This window comes from Peromyscus californicus, unplaced genomic scaffold (genome assembly GCF_007827085.1).
Source record: "Peromyscus californicus insignis strain IS unplaced genomic scaffold, ASM782708v3 Scaffold_4__1_contigs__length_199733344, whole genome shotgun sequence".
NCBI lineage: Eukaryota > Metazoa > Chordata > Mammalia > Rodentia > Cricetidae > Peromyscus > Peromyscus californicus.
In genome coordinates this window covers 142763156-142785203 of record NW_026294562.1, presented here as the reverse complement: position 1 = coordinate 142785203, position 22048 = coordinate 142763156, and the positions used below count along the sequence as shown (strand labels likewise).

The window sequence follows — 22048 nt, the reverse complement described above, 5'->3', positions numbered from 1 at the left end:
CTGACTGCTGTGTATGCAGTGATCTAGTAAGTGATCCCTCTATGTCCACATTCTGGAAATAATGATAGAGAACTGATATTCCAAATTTTGATTAGGATTTTTGCATGAACTTATTAAAAATGAATTATAATCTCTCTAATGAGTAGCTTTAAGTATCATACCTGAAGGGTTATATTATTTAATTTCCAAATACTTGATGACTACTGAGCTGTTTTTTATTTATTTATAAATTATTTTTTTCTGAGAACTGCTATTTTTTACACTTTTGAATCTATTAAGACATATTTCATGACATACAACATGATTGATCAATTGGGTGAACATTTCTCATGTGAATTAGAATAATTTATAGTACCCTGTTGTTAGATGAGTACTCTATCAGTGTTAAACAAATCAATACATAGTGCTGATCAAGTCATCTCTATTCTTATTGTGATTTGACTACTTTATTGGTTCTTGGCAAAGATCTTGACACCTCTAAACTGAATTCTACTGTTTCTTTGTCTATTTCTTCTTTCAATAATAGTAACTATTATCTCATGTGGCTGTACATTCTTGTTATTATGTATAGACAGGTTTATAACTAGTATCTCATTTGTTTAATGATCTGTTATGCTGTGGATATCTGTATACTGTGAATGTGTTGCTCTGATTGGTTAATAAATAAAGTGCTGTTTGGCTAATAACCAGGCAGAAAGTATAGGTGGGACAAAGAGAGAGGAGAATTCTGGGAACAGGAAGGCTGAATCAGGAGATGCTGCCAGCTGCTGCCAGGAGAAACAACATGTAAAGATACCAGTAAGCCACGAATCACATGGCAAGGTATAGATTACTATAAATGGGTTAATTTAAGATATAAGAACTAGATAGCAAGAAGCCTGCCACTGCCATATAGTTTATAAGTAACATAAGTCTCTGTGTGTTTACTTGGGTCTGAGTGGCTGCGGGGCCCTTGTGGGACTGGAGAAATCTCCAGCTACACTGTAATCATTTTGTAATAACATTCTTTATGTCTCATATCTTTCTTGTTCTGAAATCTGGTTTGTCTGAAATCAATATAGTAACTTTTGCTGGGATCTTTTCCTTTCTCTTTACTTTGAATCTGTTTAAATCTTAAAAGCAGATTTCTTGTAGACACTTAGAGATCATACTCAATCCATTTGACAATCTTTATATTTTAAATGACTTAATATTTAAAGTGGTTGTTATGTAGCTGAACTAATATATTGTATGCGTTTTCTAGTCATCACATTACCATTTCTTTATCCCATCTCATTTTACTCCATTATCTACTTTTACTTGAGCACTTTACATGAAGGGTATATGCATTTTACCTCTACTGTGGCATCATTACAACAGAATATATTTAATTTCTTTCTACAATCATTTGTAGCATTGTTGACAATTATTTTACATACTTGTATGCCATAATTACCCAGGAAATTGCTTGTATTCCTTTAATAAAGCTTTTAGATTATTTAAGAACAGTGGGCCCATGAGTAAATGGCTGAAAAACATGAAATCAGTGGTATTTTTGTCTCATATTGCTTTGTTTGGTCATTTGTGTGTGTGTGTGTGTGTGTGTGTGTGTGTGTGTGTGTGTGTGTGTGTGTCTTATTGTTCTTTGGCTTCAAATTCCCTCTCCCTTTCTCTCTCTCTCCCCCTTCCTCCTTCCCTCCCTGCTTTCCTGGACCCCATGTATGTGTGTATTCATGTATGTGTTTTTGTATTTTTTGGGCTGTGTTTTATTTGTTTTATGAGGAGCATGAGCAATAAAAGACATGGAATTCTGTGGGTGGGGAGGTGGGAAGGATACTGGAAGGGATAGGAAGGGGACACAAGTATGATCATACTATATTGTATGAAAATAATTTCAGTAAAATAATGAAAGAATGGACAATGTAAATAATAGATTTTATTTTACCACTTTTATTTATTCAATAATGCTATTTCTTACTGAAACATTGCTTTTGGATTAAAACTATTTTTCTTTTTCCTGAAGAACTTTAATTAACATGTATTAAAGGGCATGTATGCTGGGAAATATATATGTTTTTGTCTGTTCCAAGAACATATGGAAGTTGTTATTGCCTTTTACTTTTGAATAACTTATCTGCATATAGACTGCTATGTTAATTAGTTTCTTCTATTCTTGAACAATTTTAAGCATTTAAATATCTCCTTCCTTCATGATTTCATGATTTCAATGGAAAAGTTATTTTATTCTTTTTATTTTGTAGATGAGGATTTTTTCCTATGGATTAATTCAAGTTTTTCCCCTTTTGGTTTCTCTACTGACTATGACACACCTAGGTTTTGCTAGGTTTTTTTTCTATTGTTTTATTTGTTCTCTGAATTACATGGATCTTTGGATGCTACTACTTTTGGACACTTTATGCCTGCTATTGTTTTGATTTTTGTTTGTTTGGTTTTTTGTTTTGTTTTGTTTTTCTTCTTGTACTCTCTGCTTCTAGGACTTCAATTATACTAAGATATAGTAGGTTCTACTGTTCTTAAATGTTCTGGTATATTCTATTGTTATTTTGTTTTCTTCTTTGCACCGAAGTGTGTAAAATAGACTTATAAGATTGTTGATTGATTCCTGCACTCTGTTTAGTATACTGATGAACCCAGTGAAAGCATCCTTTCTTTCTGTTTGAAGGGCTTTTCATTTCTAGTATTTTCTTTTGATTATCAAAATTCCAATGTCTCTGCTTATATAGCTCATTCTTCAAGCATAGTATCTCCATTTTCCATTCTGTTCCCTAAACATGTTCATAATAGTGGTTTAGCATTCCCCTTTGATAATTCTAACATATATGTTCTGGGTCTGGTGTTATTCACTGATATCTCCCTTTTTTTTAATTGTTTTTTGACATATGACACTCACTGCCATTTTGTCTGTAATAAGAAACTGGGGTAAATAGTCCTTTACAGTGAGATTTATGGCCATCTGAGCAGGAGCTGGATGGTTAATGTTTGCATTTACTAGAGGAACAGAGTGTCAGACTCCTTTAATATCTTTGTTTTGATTTCTCATTTTGACTTTGGGCTTCACTAAATAGTTTGAGACAACTAATGCTTTGCAGCTTCTTCAACCATAACCCATTGTTATTATATGCAAGTCTGTGGTGTGGTGAGATGTCAAGGAACACTGGATATTCTGAGAACTGTTGAGTAAGTTTGTATAGTGTACTAGTCTGTGCAGAAATTTCTACAGTTGCATATCTTCTTTAAATTAGATGTTTTCAATGTTTATTGTTTGGAAAGAGGTGTCTGTGTCACCATGTGCATCTAGAGTTCAGGTGACAACTTTTGAAGCAGTTGTTTCTCTCCTCTCATCATGTGTGTTTCAGGAACCAAATTCAAGTCATTGGGTATTTAGATAAGCCCTTTTACCTGCTGAACCATTTCACTGCCTGAAATTATTTTTTACAGTATTTCTTTATTTACTTATTTATGCGTACATTCAAACATGGTATATGTGTGTGTGTGTGTGTGTGTGTGTGTGTGTGTGTGTGTGTGTGTGTGTGTTGACATGTTTGTCAATGCTCCACAGGGAGAGATCAGAGGACAATTTGCAGAAATTGTTCCTCTCTTTTCACCATGTGTGTCCCAGGGCTCAAACTCACATCATCATGATTAGAGTCAAGCAGCTTTATGTCCTGTACCATCTCACTGACCCTCAATATTTGTTTATATTTGTATTTATTTGTTTTTTTATTCATGAATGTGTGTGCCAAGGCCCACATTTGAAGGTCAGAGGATAATTTGTGGGCCTTGATTTTCTTCTTGTACCATGTAGGTCCTAGGTTTTGAACTCAATTCATCAAAGACAAGAGGTTTTCTTCCATTGAGTCATCTCTGGATACATGCATAGCTTTCTTCTCTCCCCAGTTTCCTTCTATTTTCTTCTTTTATTTTAGTGACCTTTTCTTAGTTACGGTTTCTATTGCTGTGAAGAGACACCATGACCATGGTAATTCTTATAAAGGAAAACATTTAATTGGGTATCTTAAAGTTTCAGAGATTCAGTCCATTGTCATCATGGTGGGACATGGTAGAATACAAACAGACATGGTGCTAGAGAAGTAGCTGAGAATTCTACAGCTTGATCCCAAGGCAATAAGAAGTGAATTGTGTCACTGGGTATAGTTTGAGCACAGAGCACCTCAAAGCCCATCCTCACAGTGAAATGCTTCCTCCACCAAATTCACACCTACTCAAACAAAGTCACACCTCCTAATAGTGCCCCTCCCTGTGAGCTTATGGGGGCCAGTTACATTCAAAATACCACAGTCCCTAATGCATTTCTCTAAAGCATTGACCTCTGTTAATCCTTGTGGGATTATTAGTTTTTGACTTGTAAGACAGAAAGAAATTGGCTAGAAAAATAATGCCCAACTTCCAAATGGAATATTACTTTGGTAAAGTATTTTGATTGAAGATGGAAACTGCTATGGGGATACTCTGGGTGTATTTCACAAGCTTTTCTCTGTTCTTTTTCGGAATCACAAGGGAATCATTCTTTGACATGGACCTTGAGACATGGGTGAGGTTCCTGTACATAGGTTGAACACACACTGTGAGGTCCCCCAGAGTCTTTTCCTCTGATTCTTGTCACGTTCTGCTCAGTTATTCATTTATGTTTTAACCTAAGCACTTCTTTTAATTTGTGTCTCCAATTTCTGTTCCATATACCTAAGTATTAGTTTTAGACTCTCCAGATTTTAATAGGTAGCTTTCCTGAAGCTTCCATTCTCTGATGGTTTCAAGGGAAAATTTTTTTTTCTGTTTTATCTTGATAAGACAGAAATGATGGCATGTAAGCTCTTCCATGTTAGAGTGGAAGCCAGAAGTATTGAATGCTGTTTTATTAAGTACAAAACAAAAATGTTTCTCATTTCTAAGAAAAAAATCTTAAATCGTCATAATGCAGAATTCTTTATTTTTTGAAGTGTAACATAATTTAATCTTCAATCCCATCTATGGCCATAATAGTCATATTATTTTACATTTGTTAGTAAAATTTAATATTCTGAAAATTAATTCTGTAGTTTTCCTCAAGTACTTATAAAATTTTACTAATGGAACATTTAAGCATGGAATATTATTATATGTAAATGTTTAACAGTTACAGGATGATATTTTCAACAGATACATGACTGTATATTTTCAACAGATATTATACTATTTATATTTCCCCTTTTATTATTCTTTTCATTATTGTGTTATTTCACCATTTTTAAATGATTGACAGAAAGTTGCCTTTTAAATTATCTTTGTACTTTAGATGCTTAAAGTTAGAGGAAAAATCACTATCACTTGATATCTAGGTTGCACAGTAATGTGTATTCACCTCTAGGCTTTAATAGTAATAATAAAATCTGCCAACCTTGCTTAAAGGACATCATCCTCATGTACAAAAGAAGTGGGAATTACTGTTCTTCCATGAAAGATCTAATCACGAAGCATACAGATAGTGGTGAAACTGGTCAAAACTCGTTTTCATCTATTGTCATATCACAACATAAAAACATTGTATGAGCTAGCCTTTCTTCATTATTTCTTTCAGTGATCTCCCGTTGACTTTGACTGAATCAACTTCATCACATTAATTTCTGGCTTTGTTCTCATCAAAACCCTGCTTATATGCAGTTTAACTTAGGCTCTACTTTGCCTTAATTTTCTGTTAATTTTCCTCTCTTTTAGGAAAGAAAGAAAGAAAATTTGCTCTCACTATTTATCTGTTACCACAAAAATTCTTTCAAAGCATAATTCTCTGTTTCAAAATTTTGAACCTGATTTAGCTCTTTTACTTTCAAATTTAAGGGAGTTTTTGAAATTTTCTTTCTCACTTAGGGAATTTGTATTAGGACAGTGAAAACTAGCAAATATTGAAAGCTATACAATGTCAATGAAAAAATTATATAGGACACTCCAGAATGAAAAGACTCTCCATGTTTATGACTTGCAAAAATATAGCTAATATTTCTCCTATTCCTCACAACAACCTACTGATTCAGTGAAACTTCCACAAAAATACTAATTACATTCTTCATGTTAACAAAAAAAACCCCGAAAAATTCACATAACCACAAAAGACCCAAGTAGACAAAGCAGTCATAAGCTAAAAGAACAAACCTAAATTACAAAAAATTCCAAACATTCCTCAAAGCTACAGAAATCAAGCAGCAAACTGGTAGAAAACCTGACAACAGACTAATGAAACAGAATTGAAAATGTAGAAAACCATCAAAATATTTATAGCCAACTTGCTTTGACAAGCTATCAAGAACAAATATTGGAAAAACAATAATCTCTTCAATCATTGGTAGTGTGGAAGCCGGATGCACATATTGAGAAGAATGAAACTTGTCTCCTGTCTCTCACTATGTACAAATAATGTAAAAATATGCAAAGATCTGTAGGTAAGGTTCAAATCTAGGAAAGTACCAGAAGAAAATATGTGGGAACAGTTCAAAGCAAAACCACAAAACGAAATTATATATATATTTTCCATATATGTGTAAATATTGTTAAGTGTTTATATTTTCACCAAATTCATTCAATTATTTAATAAAACATTTGTGAAACTAAGGAATTTATTAAAAATCTTGTAGACTTCTGACCTTTCTAAGAAGAACATTGTGACTATGGAGAGGGAGAGAAAATGAGAGAGAGAGAAAAAAAATAAATAGAGAATTAGAATATGCATGTTATAGGTCAAGAGTGAATTTTATCTTCTGTTATCTTAGTTCTTTTAGGAAAATAGTCATTTATTTTAAATTTTGTATCTAATATGTTAGCTTTTTCAAATGTATTGTTGAACCAAAATGACTGCTTGCTGCCACCATTCCTATAGCTCTATGTGCATCAATATGTTTGTGGAATGTACTGATTTCTGTCTGTCTTTACTGGCTACAAAAGCTCATTTGCCCTATTTCATGCAGAAGAGGTCATTCAAGGTAGTGAATCCATGTTCTCTAGGAATGCCCACTTACTTATGGCTCCAAATAAACTATTTTTTATTTCCTTTAATACATAGTTAATTTACATCAAAATATTCACAGTATTGAAACTATGTTCAATGAGCACATACCATGATCAGAATGTATAAAAAGTACTAGGGTCAAGGTACAAAGAGATTCTGAGGGAGCTCACACTTTATCAAAGGTAAAAAGAATAGGGATTGAATAAAGTGAAAATGGCAATTCAGTAGAACAGTATCAGTTATAAGAACAATGCTGCTGCTTCTCTCTTAAGCCTAATTTAGAAGAAAATATGTTTTCTAACTTTACTTTCAAGTTTGTCATTGATGAATCTGACTTTTACATCACACTAGAAGAAAGAAGTTCAGTCCTGCCCAGTATGATGCAGAGGCAGGACACTCCTGAGAATACTCACTGTGGTTTTTAACTACATGTGGTATTAAGTAGTTCAGCCAGGAAACATATCAAACAGAAACACCCAGAACAGAATTACTTGTGTAACATGCAGTTCATACTGTTTCCCCTGGTCCCTGTGGCCCACCAGACACACCAGTGGCTGCTTCTTCAAGGTGAGAGCTGCTGATGACATTAAAAGTTGACTACAATTAGAGCAACAGAGGGCTATGACAGCTTCCTTCAAGCACTTTCCTCCTAATACGGATACATTTTTCCATTTGTGCTACAAGGTTAACAGTCCATTTTTCTATCAAGGACACTGTTCTTCCATTTGACAAATATTAACAAGACAGATGCCTGATTAATTTTATATGCTGGATTCTAAAACAGACAGATCAAGCATTAGTGAGGGAGCAAGTCTCAATGGGGAGCTACACACAACTCAGTAGAAAAGAAGAAAGAATCAATAATTTAAATGCCTAACATACTTTAAGTCCTCATTCATCTAATTCTATTATATGATTATTCTTCCATGGGGTCAAGGTTGGGGTTTGGGAATTAAAAACTATCAAATGTTTTACATGATAGCAAAACAGAGCCATAACAGCCTTTGTGGTATTATGACCCAGAAACATTAAGTCTTTATGGAAGTAGATTTTACACTTAGCATTTTGTGTGAAGTGTCTTTGTACACTATAAATTCCTAAGCTGTCTATGTTTGGAGTTTCCTTTTCCTGTTTCTTGGGAAACATTCTGATGCTCAAAGATGGATAGCTGTGGAGTACTGCTGGAGATATACCAGACCTACCCTGAGTTTCATCCCAGGTTATTGAATGGACGAATGACTCAAACCAAGCCCACTTTTTCCACCTTTGACTTTTATAGACAGAGAGGGTGGAAAGTTCAAATCTTGTAAAGACAATGAGAACTAAATTCTGAGACTTCAAATAGACTTTTTGCCAATTTACCAACAGAAAATACTTGACTGCAGAATTAAGTCAAACCTAGAATTGTAGATCTAAGAGATGAGGAAGGAACAAAAGGCTAACTGCTCCTTTAGGGCCCATCTTCACTGAGTCTGAAACCAGGATCACAATGGCTGAGAGTCTCTTTAATGTGCTGCTTGTCTTTTAACTATGAGATCAGACTGATCAAAACAGTTACAGGGAATAACAAAAGAGCAATTAACAATACCAAGATCAAGGAATACAATATTTTAGGAGTGCTTCTTAAATAATTCTTGAAAAAAGTACTACCAGTGGAAAAAAGATATAAATATGTGAATGTGATATCAAGAAAATAACAGTGACAAATGAATTTATATATGCCACTGTTGACCATGTGGTATATGTTGCTGTGAAACATAAAGCAGTGATGAAATAAGTCCAAAAATTTGACTTTGTGCACTTTACAATACTTGTATTAATTGTGCAACTGAATGTAATTATGCCAATGTGGTATGCAAAATTAAAATTTCAGACTATACAGCAAAGTAAACCTGGCATGTGAAGAACATCAAGACATAGTGCCTACTAATATTATTTTTCAAGAACATGTAACAGCGTCAAAATATTGTTTTAATGAACTATGTCTTCCCTTATTATTGCAGTTTCTAGAAACTGATGACTACAGTATTATTCCAAATCTTTCCATGAAGTTTTATCTACATAAAGCCTGTTTTTAAAAATACCAATTTGAGGCAGCCAGAAGTTGTGGCACACACATTTAACCCCAACACTTGGAAGGCAAAGACAGTTGGATCTTTGTGAGTTTAAGGACAGCCTGGTCTACAAAGCAAGTTCTAGGACAACCAGCGCTATCATACAAAGAAAACCACTTGTATCAAAAAACTCTAAAGAAAATAAAATAAATAACAATTTGAGTACTGGCATCTGAGCAGCATTGTTAGGTAAACATATAGATATGTTTCATATGCTTTATGTCAAATTCATAAAATTATGATATATGCATGTCATGAGATAAATGACTACTGTGGGATGTTCTGTATGGCAAATGTGTTGCTCTGATTGGTTAGTAAATAAATCACTGATTGGCCAGTGGTGAGGCAGGAAGTGTAGGTGGGACAAGAAGGAGAATAAAGCTGGGAAGTGGAAGGCTGAGTCAGAGACACTGCCAGCCGCCATGATGACAAACAGCATGTGAAGATGCCGGTAAGTCACAAGCCACGTGGCAAGGTATAGATTTATAGAAATGGATTAATTTAAGCTGTAAGAACAGTTAGCAAGAAGCCTGCCATGGCCATACAGTTTCTAACCAATATAAGTCTCTGTGTTTACTTGGTTGGGTCTGGTAGGTGAGAGAGATTTGTCCTGACTGTGGGCCAGGCCGGAAAACTCTAGCTACAAATGACAACAATTATTAAAGACAAAATACATCGATATGCTGGTGCATGCTTATAATCCCAGCACTCGGAAACAGACAATAATATCTCAGTGAGAAGCAGCATGGAACACAGGTTTAGAGCCTGTCTCAAAAAAACCAAGAACTGGAGATAGAATTCAGTTGCAAAACACTTGTGAGGCATTTGCAAAGCTCTAGAATAAATTCTTAGCAAGGAAAAAAATTAATAAGTTCTGTTATAATTTGTTGTAACTTGCTAATCTTATTCACTGTATGAATAAAAAATTCTCATGATTGCTTTATTACATGAACAAGAGATTTCTGTATTACTATCTTCTTTTACACAAAGAAGTCTCTATTAAGCTGATAATTTTTTAGAAGAATAACTCATCATAAGACACATTGGTAACCAAAACTTATCAAACACCATATAACTTTTCTCCTAAATGATTTTCAATGGAGGAGAGGATATAAATACATATTTTAATAAGTCAGCAAACAAAGAAAATTATGTAAGTAATTTACAAAGGAAAATATAATACGTGTATTTATACCACATTGGAAGTACCCATAGAAGTCAGGGAATTAGGAGGAGGCTAGAGAGAGGAACTTTCAAGAGAGGAAAGACATAATTCATTAGTGTTAAGTTCCAAATGGAGCAAACAGCTGAGGTGCCTATTTAACATATCAAAGCTGGATGTGGCCACCAGGTTCCCCAAGCATCCCTCAGTCCCTACCTGTTACAGGGTATGGCTCTTGCATACTCCTCCCTCTACCCTGAACTCTCCAAGCTCAGAGGCTCTTCCCTATATATTCCAGACATTTTTGGATATGCTTCCCATTTTGGACCTTTGGCTCTTGGCTGCTGCACATGTTCCCCTTTCTCTCTTCTCCCCTCCCTTCTCCCTCTCCCACATGGCCTAGCTCAATCTGGTTATGTCCACTCTGGCCTCTTCCAGATATCCCTGCCTCTGACTATGTTCTCCCACACATCTATAATAAACTTCGCCTCCACCATTCCTAGGAGCAGTCATGTCCATTCTTTTCCTTTTTCTTTCTTTTTTTTTTTTTCATACATCTGGTGCTGAAACCCGGGAATAATTTAAATGAATTCCCTGCCCAAGGAACTCGGCTGCTCTGAACAAAGCTGCTGATCTGACTCTCAGAAGTTATGTACAGATCATTTGCTTCTGTAGACTTTTGTCACCCACAAAAGTTGACTCTAGAGTTTGCCTCTTCAGCTGCTTCTTCCCTTGATCTTAACTAACCATCTATCTCTCCTTGCCTGCTAAATAAGTGTCCTCTCTCCCAGTTATGCCCTTTTGGACTACCTACCACTTGGGGATCTCCCTTCTCTGCACTTTTGGGCCATCTTCAATGTGGGCATCTCCCTTCGATGCCCCTTTTGGGTTGGCCACCACATGGGCATACTCTCTGCAATGTCCTGCAGGGCCCCACTACATGGGCAATTCTATTTACTAAGACACTTGCACCTTTCCAGATATTTTCTTTTCTATTTGCTCTGACCACTGGGTAATAATCACTACAGAGCTCCTTGCTTTGTCTACTTTTACTATGAAAGCCACACCAGTGTGCCAGGAAGCTTTCTTTCAGGCTCAGAGCTACCTGTTCTATCTCTCCTATTGCCCTCCTAGGCTTACATGTTTCGGGTTCCCTTGCCTGCCCCTAGGAGCTGCCTGCTAAGTCCCACAGTTTCTCTATGTCCTTGTGGTTCCTTCGATTTGGAATCCTCCCTCTGGTGGAATTTCTGCTTATTCCTGTTTGTCCCTTAGGTTGACATTCTTCTCTATCTCCTAGTTGCCTAAGCCTCCCTGTGGTGGATTTCTTTTTCTTTTGTAACCCTTCCTACTTTTCTCCTAGGACTTGATTCCTTTCTTGGACTCAGATTTTCTTAAAGCCTCACTGTCTTACTGAAAATGGCTTAGCCTCACTATAGCTTGATGGTCAAAGATGGCACATCTGAGTTTCAAATTGTAACAGAATGTAATAACTTCTGTCACTGCACAAGCAAATGATCCTAAAGTTTCTTATTCCTAAGGTTCTACAACTTCCCACTCAAATCTTTTATTTCTAATATTTCTCTGGGCTTTGCTTTCAAGTAATCTTTAAAGACTACTGCATAAACAGTCTTTATCTTAGAATTGATTTGTAAGTTCATTGGATGTGGTTAAAGAATCTGTAAAATCTGTGACAAAATGTGGCTTAAAACTTAGAGAAAAAGGCTTATAATTAAAACCTATACATAGGAATTGTAATTTGCTACAACATCGTATGTGTATCCACACATGGATATGTCATCCAACTCTTATCTAGAATATATTGTACACATAGATTCAACTTTGTTTAGGAGGACAGATGTTTTAAATAGTAACTGTGTGGCTCTCCTTCATATTGACTGATGGCTTTCAAGACATAAGCAGCCATTTAGCTGGCAACTATCCTTAATAAGGTTAAACAGTATGTGATTTCATCATCTTAAGATGACTATATGGCATAAAGCAACAATTATAAGACTTCTCGGTCCTATCGAGCCTTTAGTTTTTCATTGTATTTCTTTGTAGACTAAGGAAGCAATGTCTCAAATATTTTGGATCAGTATGGAATTTTGTATGATGATAAAAAAATTAAGGTTATATTTGGTACAACATACTATACATGTGATTCAACTCTGGTTTACAGTATACTCTATATGCTGATACACTTTTAAGGTTATGAAGGTCTATTCAGATTAACAGAAGTTGATTAAAGATGTATGTCTAACTACTTGTCTCTGGTAAATGTTTAAAACCCAGCTACTAGAAAATTTAAGTAAGAAACATTTGTTTGATAAGGTATATTTAATAAATAAGATTTGCTTGATAAATAAGGTACATTTGGTAATCAAGATTTATAAATTCCTAATGTCTTCTCAGGCTCACATTAGTATTTGTGAGTCAATAGCTTCATCTTTGCTCATTCAAGCTTTAGCTACTTGGATAAACTAAGCCACACACACACACACACAAAAAAACAACCAAACAAACAAAAACCCTGCAATATTCTATAATGTTATGTCTTGTCTTCCAAGAAAGTCCTTTTTCCAAGGTCCCTTTTCCCATTCAGACAAAGGCTCTAGTTCCCTCAGGGGCTTGAAGAAAGTTCCTGGTTGCTAAAAGGGAGTCATTCTCCTTATCCCTGGAAAGAGGAACTTGTGGCCCTTCTCCATTAACATATGACTGTGGTGTCTATTAACTTGTCAAGGGAAATACTTGCCCCTTGGTTTGCTTAATCCCTGCTCACAAGCCCAACCCCAGCTCACAAACCCCCTTTCTCATATTCCCATTTAACCCTGAAAAGCTTTTCTCTGTGTTTCTACTTGCTTTTCTGAGATACAGCCTTTGGCAGTCTGAAATAAACATTTTTCCCCCTTTTACCCATGGAGTGGCTATTTTTGGTTTCTTTACTGCACCCATTTTCATTCATGGTACACTTTAAAAGTTTCAAAAAAGTTGCCAATCTCTCTATGGACTGTATCTATGATTAAAGGCTTTATTTTGAACTAGAAGAGCTTCAATTCAAAAATCATTATTTTTGAGGCTAAACCTAATAGGGCTAGAACATAACGTTCTAGTTTTATGAAAGCTACTAACTTACTGTAAACTGTTAAGGATAATTAAGGAATGCAAGTTAATGGTGAGTCACTTTAAACAGGGATGGAATGTAAAGTCTTAGTCTTATAAAAGGTACAAATTTATTGTAAACTGTTAAGCATAATAAAAAATGCAAGGTCATAATCAGTCACTTTATAAATGATCAAGTTCTTGAATGTGCTCAGACCGATACTTGTAGTTATGCTAAGTACTAATGTAATTAATTACAAGAATAAACCTTACATAGCCCCCATATATGTTTTCAAAGTTAAGCCTAAAACAAGTAACTAGAAACAAAATTTGGCTATGCAGATATATCGAATAGACAGGTGGTCCTCAAACACTTCAGAGATCTGCAGAATATGACATTTAAAATGTTTAAGCTTCCATTATAGAAAGAACTGACCCCTCCTTGTGGGAACCCCTTAAAGTATCCAAAGAGAGATGGAGCATGACAACTCCACCTGGATTTGGGCAACACTAACCACTGGTAAGCACTGCCCCATGCCTTGCTTGGTGCCATGGATCTATTCACACCATGGACACTTTTGGGTTGATTGCCCTACTTTGCCTGGCCAAAGTAAGATCAGTCCCCCAAGTTGTTCCTCCACAGAAATTTCAGACATGAATCTGAAAACCAAGGCCTCTGCTGCTCTTTGTGACAGCTGAAGACCTACAATTACTGCACCCAGTGAAACTGTGGAGACCACCGGAGCCTAAGATAACCTGTCTAGGTAAAGGTTCACTGTCATTTTAACTGATACATAGACCATTTAGATTATATTTCCAGTTATGATTTATCTTTTTCAGATATCTGAGGATATTGACTAACTGTAACTTTAGCAGCAGCAAGCACACAGCTCATTTCCCAAGGTTTCAGCTGTCTTTTCAGTTCTTTCATATGCAAAAATCAGGTCACAGGCCTCATTTTCCTAGAGCTACTACTAGATCTAGGCATAGTTTACCTTGTTACCATATATATATATATATATATATATATATATATGTGTGTGTGTGTGTGTGTGTGTGTGTGTGTGTGTGTGTGTGTGTGTATGTATGTATGTATATGTATATATATGTATATATATATATTTCCACAAAACAGATTTCAATGTAAGTTTTTGCTATTCACTTATTTAAAGAAACTCACTTTACAATACTGCTCTCAATAATCTACCACCTGTGTCTCATGGTGAATGCCTGGAGAGAAAAAAAAGATGTAAAGTTTATGTCAGTTCTGAGGATATGAAAGCTTAAGCTGTGAGGATCTAAGAAAATGTTTTAAGGTTTAAAAAGGTGTTTTAGGTGTAAATCCAAGTTTATGTAAGGTCTGAGGATGTGAAAACTTTAGTTGTGATAAGAAAACAATTAAGTGTACATAAGAAAATGAAAAATGTTTCAGATTTCTTTCCCCTACTAAGCTACTGTTGTATTAAGACTTCAAAAGTTCAGAGTCTTAACATTATTCAATGGAGTTCTGATTGTTAGCATTCAGGCACTATGCTGGCCTGCACAGGGTGCTTACCTACAGCCACTAACAGCATCCCCTGTGTGCATGCACTTCCTAACATTTAGGCAGGTATGCTGGCCAGGCCAGGGTCCTACAGCCACTATGTCACTACATATTCCCTGTGTGTGCGCTAAGCCCCCTTTAAAAGTAAGCTCCACCCATTCCCATCTCTCTTTCCCACAGCTTCTCCCCAAAGGTTGGTCTCTGAAATTTTCTCTTTCCCTTTTCCCAATAAACCTCCCATGTGAGTTTTTTGTTTGGTGCAATTCCTTCTCTCTGCTGCTAAACTACAGCACTAATAAGCTATTAATCTAGTTGTGGTAATGCACTACTACTATTATTGTTAGCATTTACACATTACCTGGCAGGCCCCTTGGGGACCTAGCCAAAGCAGGAAGTACCTTGGACTGCTCAGGGTCCTGACAGTGTTATCTTATGTAGCCCATTTGTTCACGTGCTATGCCTGCTTTAAGAGGTGGGCTCTGACCACCTCTCTCTCTCTCTCTCTCTCTCTCTCTCTCTCTCTCTCTCTCCCTCCCTCTCCCTGGAAGAGGCTGCATCTGTACCTCCTCTCTTTGCTTTTTCTGTCTCTTCTTCTTCCTCTTCTTTCTTCATCTCCCCTCTCTCCCTTTCCCCCCAATAAAATCCTCTACATGAGCACTGTCTGCATGGTGTGAGTGACTTTATGCCATGCCCCTTGGCTCCCATCCACCAAGACTACCACCCACCATTTTTAAATGAAACAATTATCATAGTCACAAAGTCAAGAATTTTGAATTCTCTTTAGCTGTCATCGAAGTACAGACTTAAAAGTGCTTCTCATTATGCTAAAAAAAAATCTGTCTAATCTATATATACCAAGTCTCCTGGATAGGAAAGACATTTTAAGCTTTTACTATGACTCAAAAATGTGAGTCTGCTGGCTTTTCTACAATGTGGATTTTAGTATAAACAGTGTCAATGATGGACTCCCCTCCTCTACCTACCAGGACCATGTACCTAAAAAATTCAAATGTACACCTAAGAAAATTTTCCTCCTAAATGTAACTTTATCTTTTGCCTTAATGGATATTTGTTCCGCAGACTTAACGTCTGCAAACTGCTCCAAATGCTGCCTGCATATCCCTAGATCTTGCAGAGCCTGGAGAGGGACTGAAACAGCCTGCTTTTCCCAGACTTAGCCAATATTCCAGATTTTTGGGTCCCCAGCTACAATGCCCCACTGTCAGCAGGAAGCAGTCATAGATGGTTACATTGTTCATTATCATTCATGTATTGTCAACAAAAGGCTGGCGTGTTAAGTTTCAAACCAGGGACACACAGCTGAGGTACCTATTTACCTTCTCAAAGCTGGATGTGGCTACCAGGTTCACCCAGCATCCCTCAGTCCCTATATACCCAACCTCTAACCTGAACTCTCCAAGCCCAAAGGCTGAGCTGCCCTCCTCCAGAGGCTCCCCGCTATATAATCCAGACATTTTGGCTATGCTCCCCTTTTTGGACTTTTGGCTCTTGGTGCTGCACATGTTCCCTTTCCCCCTTTCTCCCCTCCCCTCTCCCTCTCCCACATGGCCTAGTTCAATATGATTATGTTCACTCTGGACTCTCCCAGATCTGCCTCTGACTATGCTCTCCCACACATCTACAATAAACTTTCTCCTCCACCATACCTAGGAGCAGTCATGTCCTTCCTTTCCTTTTTATTTCTTTTTTTTTCAAACAGTATAAAGTGTTAGAATGGAAAAATAAAGCAGAAAGTGTTAAATTGAGGTTTGGAATGGGAGAGAAGACAGGATGGAAGAAGAAATACAGGGAGGGATAAATAATACTAAATATCTTTTTTTTTTTTTTTTTTTTTGGTTTTTCGAGACAGGGTTTCTCTTGTGTAGCTTTGCGCCTTTTCCTGGAACTCACTTGGTAGCCCAGGCTGGCCTCGAACTCACAGAGATCCGCCTGGCTCTGCCTCCCGAGTGCTGGGATTAAAGGCGTGCGCCACCACCGCCCGGCCTAAATATCTTTTTTTAGAAAAAAAAATCATATATAGTAATCTACTACTGTGGAAACTTCCATGTATGTATGTATGTATTATGTATGTATGTATGTATGTATATACATATGTGTGTGTATACATAAAAAATTACAGTTGAGTTACCTTGTAATGTGTTAACAATGTTCCTACTAGACACTAGAGATTAACAAATAAATATAAAGCCTAGTGTCGAGAATGAGATACTTCTTGTGTAGCTATTGACCACTAAGGGCCTCAAACTGAAGAGTTTTGGATTAATATTATTGGCAGAACAGATTTCAAGAAAATCTAGTATTGGCTGAGTTGCAAAGTTATTAGTGGTCACTTTCATGCATATCTACAATAAAAAAAATAGGAGGGGCAAAATAAAATGCAAAATGGAAATGCACAATTTTAGGAGAAAAAAAGAACAACAAAGAATATAATGTTAGAGTCTTAGTTTGCGCTGAAAGAGATAAGGAGAAACAAAATAAAGGGAATGGTATCCTCAGAGAAAGACCCCATCCAGCTAATCCTTCAATTTGTGAAAAGAAACTGCCTAGGGAATTTTCTGCTCTTAAAACAAAGGAAAGCTTATTAAACAAAGAAAAGCATCAACAAATCAAAGCTTATACAAATGTGATTCAGGAGGGGCTAGATTTTATACCACATTGGTGGAAATCCTAGGTAAAATCAGCAATGTGTTTTTGGCTTTACAGTACCAGAGGCAACAGTAAAGGAGCTGTGGAAATTTCCTTGAAGTTAAGGAAAGCTGCTGAGGTCAGGCTTGTGGAGGCAGAGTTTCTGTATGGAGGCACAGAGGAAACATTGCATGAAGCTATGAAGGTGAAGCCTAGATTGTGTTGGATCCCACAAGATGTTGTAAATGCCACAGCCATGGGATGTCTGCTAAGGACATAGAAAGTGGAAGCAGCCCACAACAGAAGTGTGCTACATTCAACAAATAGGAAAGGAGTGGGAGATTTGAGGAGCAAGCTAAACCCTTTGAGATTATATATGAGAATTAGAGGATTTTGAGATTGCCTTGCTGGGTTTCAGCCTTGGTCTGGTTCACCATTTCCTCACTAGCCCCCCTTTCCTTTCTTATATATATTTTGTGTTATTAGAAGCATGAAATTTGCTGTTTGGTTTTGGTTTTACATGGGATTATGATTAGAAGATTGACTTAAGCCTTAGATGACTGAACCTTTAAAAAAATGTTATTTATTGAAGTTTCAAATAGTGTTGACTGTGAAAGACTGTAGAGAATTGAAAGTGATTAAATGCATTTTTCATTATGATATGACGACAAGACTCTGGGGTCCAGGGAGTGGAATTTGATGGTTTGTGTGAGAATAAACTACAAAGGCTCATATACTTGAATGCTTGGTTCCTACTTGATACAATTGTTTTGGGGAAGGATTAAAAGGTGTAGCCTTCTTGGAGAAGGTATTTCACTGAGAGTGCACTTTGAGGTTTCAAAAGCCAACACAGCTGGGCAGTGGTGGCGCATGCCTTTAATCCCAGCACTCAGGAGGCAGAGCTAGGTGGATCTCTATGAGTTCGAGGCCAGCCTCCTCTATAGAGCAAGATCCAGGACAGGCACCAAAACTACAAAGAGAAACCCTGTCTCAAACAACAACAACAACAACAAAAAGCCAACACACCAGACAACTTGCAATCAGGAAGTGAGTTTTTGGCTACTGCTCCAGTGCCATGCTTACCTGTCTATGTCCATGTTCCCTGCCATGACAGCCATGATCTTACCCCCTGGAACTATAAGCAAGTCCCCAATTACATCCTTTCTTTTATAAATTGCCTTAGCCATGGTGTCTCTTCAGAATAATAGAAAAGTAACTAAGAAAAAGGGGGGTTAACATGATAAAATACACTATATAAAATTCTCAAATAACTAATGAAATACTAGGGAGAAAAAAGAAGAGCTCATAATAAGTGGGCTATTTAAAGATGCGCAGCTAAATTCCAGTCTCTTTGGAGATTAGTAAGTGGTGGCGATGGGGAAGAAGAAAGTGAGCCAAAAGTTGAGAGCTGCTGAATATCATGTAATGATGCAAAACCCTGTGACTCTTTAGATGCATACTTTTGTAAGTTTGAAAAACATAGCCTTGAAATAGCTTTAGGAAAGGAAAAACAATATAACAGTTAAACTAACAGAAATGGAATAAGCAAAGTATCACAACATATTAGTATAACACTGTAAATTTTAAGTATTGGGGAAAAAAACTATAGCACCTTTCACACACACACACACACACACACACACACACACATACACACACACACACACACACACAAAGATTATGTGAGACAAAAATTCCTGTAGAAAAACCATGTTCACAGCTGGTCAAAAAGATAATCCACAAAGAATCAAATTTAATTGAGCTTTTAAACTAATTTAGTCAGTATTAGAGTAAATTTTCTGAATTTGAGCTAAATTTACTAAAAAGTGTCAGCTTTTTAAAAATGTTTTTTAAAACTTTCATACATTAACTGAATGAAATATGATGGCATCCAAACCCTATTTTTCTCTTCCAACTCGCTCCTACTGGGTTGTCCTTACTTCATGTCATTAGTGGAAATTATTCATGCTGTTGTTATGTATGTCACTTGATTAAGATAGTGTCTGGCAGCTTTCTCCACTGAAAAGTAACTTCTTTACTATTGTTTCAATTAATATTTGTCCGTGTCTATTTTTTTTCCTCCTTTGCCATTCTCTCCTGCAACACTCAGGGATAGGATGTCATGAACAGGACCAGTATCATGGGAACCTGCCTCTGCAGCATTACATCTGCAGGATGACTGGCTCAGGAAGGGTGCAGAGGCAGGGCCAGAATAAAGTCTGGCAGTCAGGCAGAGGCTTGACAGGCTATCCAGAGAGCCTTTGGACCAAGAATCTTCCAGTCTTCCTGATCTGTGACTCACTGTGATGTTCCACCCTGTGTGGTCACCTTTTTTGCCACAGTCTTCCTCATGAGTGTGGGGATTCATGTTCACTGAAGATACCACCCTGCATATTAGTTAATAAATTATTTTAATCATAATTTCATGACTTTAATAACCATAAGTAAAAAAATATTATAAGAGATTATATGATATGCTAGTATAAAATGACTGAATGAAAAACATAAGAGGGTGGGAGTATAGACAAATAACTCAACTGGTCACGTCTTGAATGGTCTTGATAAACTGAATTTAATCTCTAGAACCTATCTAAAGTTTGAGGATGGGAACTGACTCCCAGAAGCTGTCCTCTGACCTCCATGCATAGTCATGGTACATGCACCCACACACGCAAACAAGGCACACATATACATGCATTCACACATTCACATGTAAATAATAATAACAACAATAATAACAATAATGATAATAATAAAATCATTTTTAAACATAAGTATGCTACATAGGTGGAAAATGATCTCCCCAGAGGGCACAGGTTATTAAATATCAATCTCAGTACCAGGCACAGGATACTTCTATGTGAGCTATTAATCAGGGAGACCCAGAGGCATTCAAAACAATGAAGGATATTGCCATTACTCTTGGTTTTCCACCATACCACATGGTCAGACCCTATTGCCAAAGACACCACTCATTGTGGATGCAGGATGTAGAGAACTCATCCTTAAAATGAACCAGGGAAACACACTATTGGCTAGTTTACATTGTGCCAGAAGATACAATGCAAACTGACTGGGAAGGAAAGACCTCAGTGGATGTATCCTTCACTATTACAATACTAGCCTGCTTGGTCCCATGTGCCTGCTGACTAGTACAATTGAGGTATAACAGGTAGAGGGATGTTGGAGCCTGACCGAGGACTGTTTGACCCAGGACTGTTATGTCTTGAGTTTTTCTGCTTCATGGAGTCTTGCAAAAACAGGGCGTCCTTGGCCTAACCGCAAAATGTACGTTTAGATAAACCACCCGGCATAAACTGTAATCGGCCAGCTGCAGAAGTCTGGGACCAAAGAAACACCCCACCCTGACCACCCTGACTTCTTCTCAAATATTTTCCACTCTCCTTCCCTTGCTCCCCCTCCCTGCCTGAAATCCTGCTTATAAGCTGCAACATCCTGCCAATAAACGAGACCTTGACGCGACTCAGACTGACTCTGTCTTTCTTTATGCGCCTGGTCTCCTTCTTCTCTCACCCCCATTGGCTTTCAGGTGGTTCCCTCCTCGAGACCCTCGAATAACCTGACCTGCTGGATGGGTCAGAGGGATAATCAACTGCTTTCAGATTGGATATGGACTGAACAACTACTGGATCCTTGGCCTTCCTGTCAGGAGGCAGCAATTGTTATACTCAGACCACAGCCCATATGCCATTCTAATAAATTTCTTTATTATATATTACTTTATATATATATATATATTATACTTATTGTATTATATTTATTATAGTATATTATATATGTGTATATTATGTATGTGTTCATTCCATCAGTTCTGCTCATTAGAGAAACCCCTAATACATGCTCATAACTCTCTAACCCCATCACACATATACATATATACACATAATTAAATATAAAATACATTCTTTTTAAACTCATAACCAAGGAAGCCATATGCCCTTGTTGGAAATCTATTGCTCTTGTTTTCCTAAATGGCCATGTTGTCAAACTGCCTTTTAAATATTTATGTTTTTATCTAAATATTTGTGTTGATTTAAGTTTATGTCACAAAACATCCTTTTACAATAGGAGATGCTTAATGCAGAAACTCAAAACTGGTCAAAGTACCAAATATAGGTATCTGCAAGTACTCAACTGTGGATGCATTATCTATATTAACTTCCCCAATATGATGGAAGATTGAGCAGAAAGAATAAGAGCCAGCAAACAGAGGGTTGGAGCACTGTGAAATGCTGGTTCTGGACATAACATTGCTATTGCTCACATCTACACACATTTGTAGTTTCCTGTATAAGAACAAGCCAGTCAAAAGCCTAGCAGGTATGGTGAAGGTTCCCTGAGTCCTCATAACTAGCAGAGGACTATGACAGTTGATGGCTGCTAAGGGACAAAGAGTCACTGTTCCTTGGGTATTTGACTAACAGTCGATTTCTCATGCCACATGAAAGGCCTCACACTCATGTGCATAT

General features: G+C 36.9%; 1 protein-coding gene across 16 annotated transcripts in view; it reads right to left on the bottom strand.

Moving 5' to 3' along the window:
* Positions 1–22048, bottom strand: part of LOC128124757 (selenide, water dikinase 2-like) — a 168633-nt gene that overhangs the window by 100293 nt on the left and 46292 nt on the right. The window lies entirely within an intron of this gene.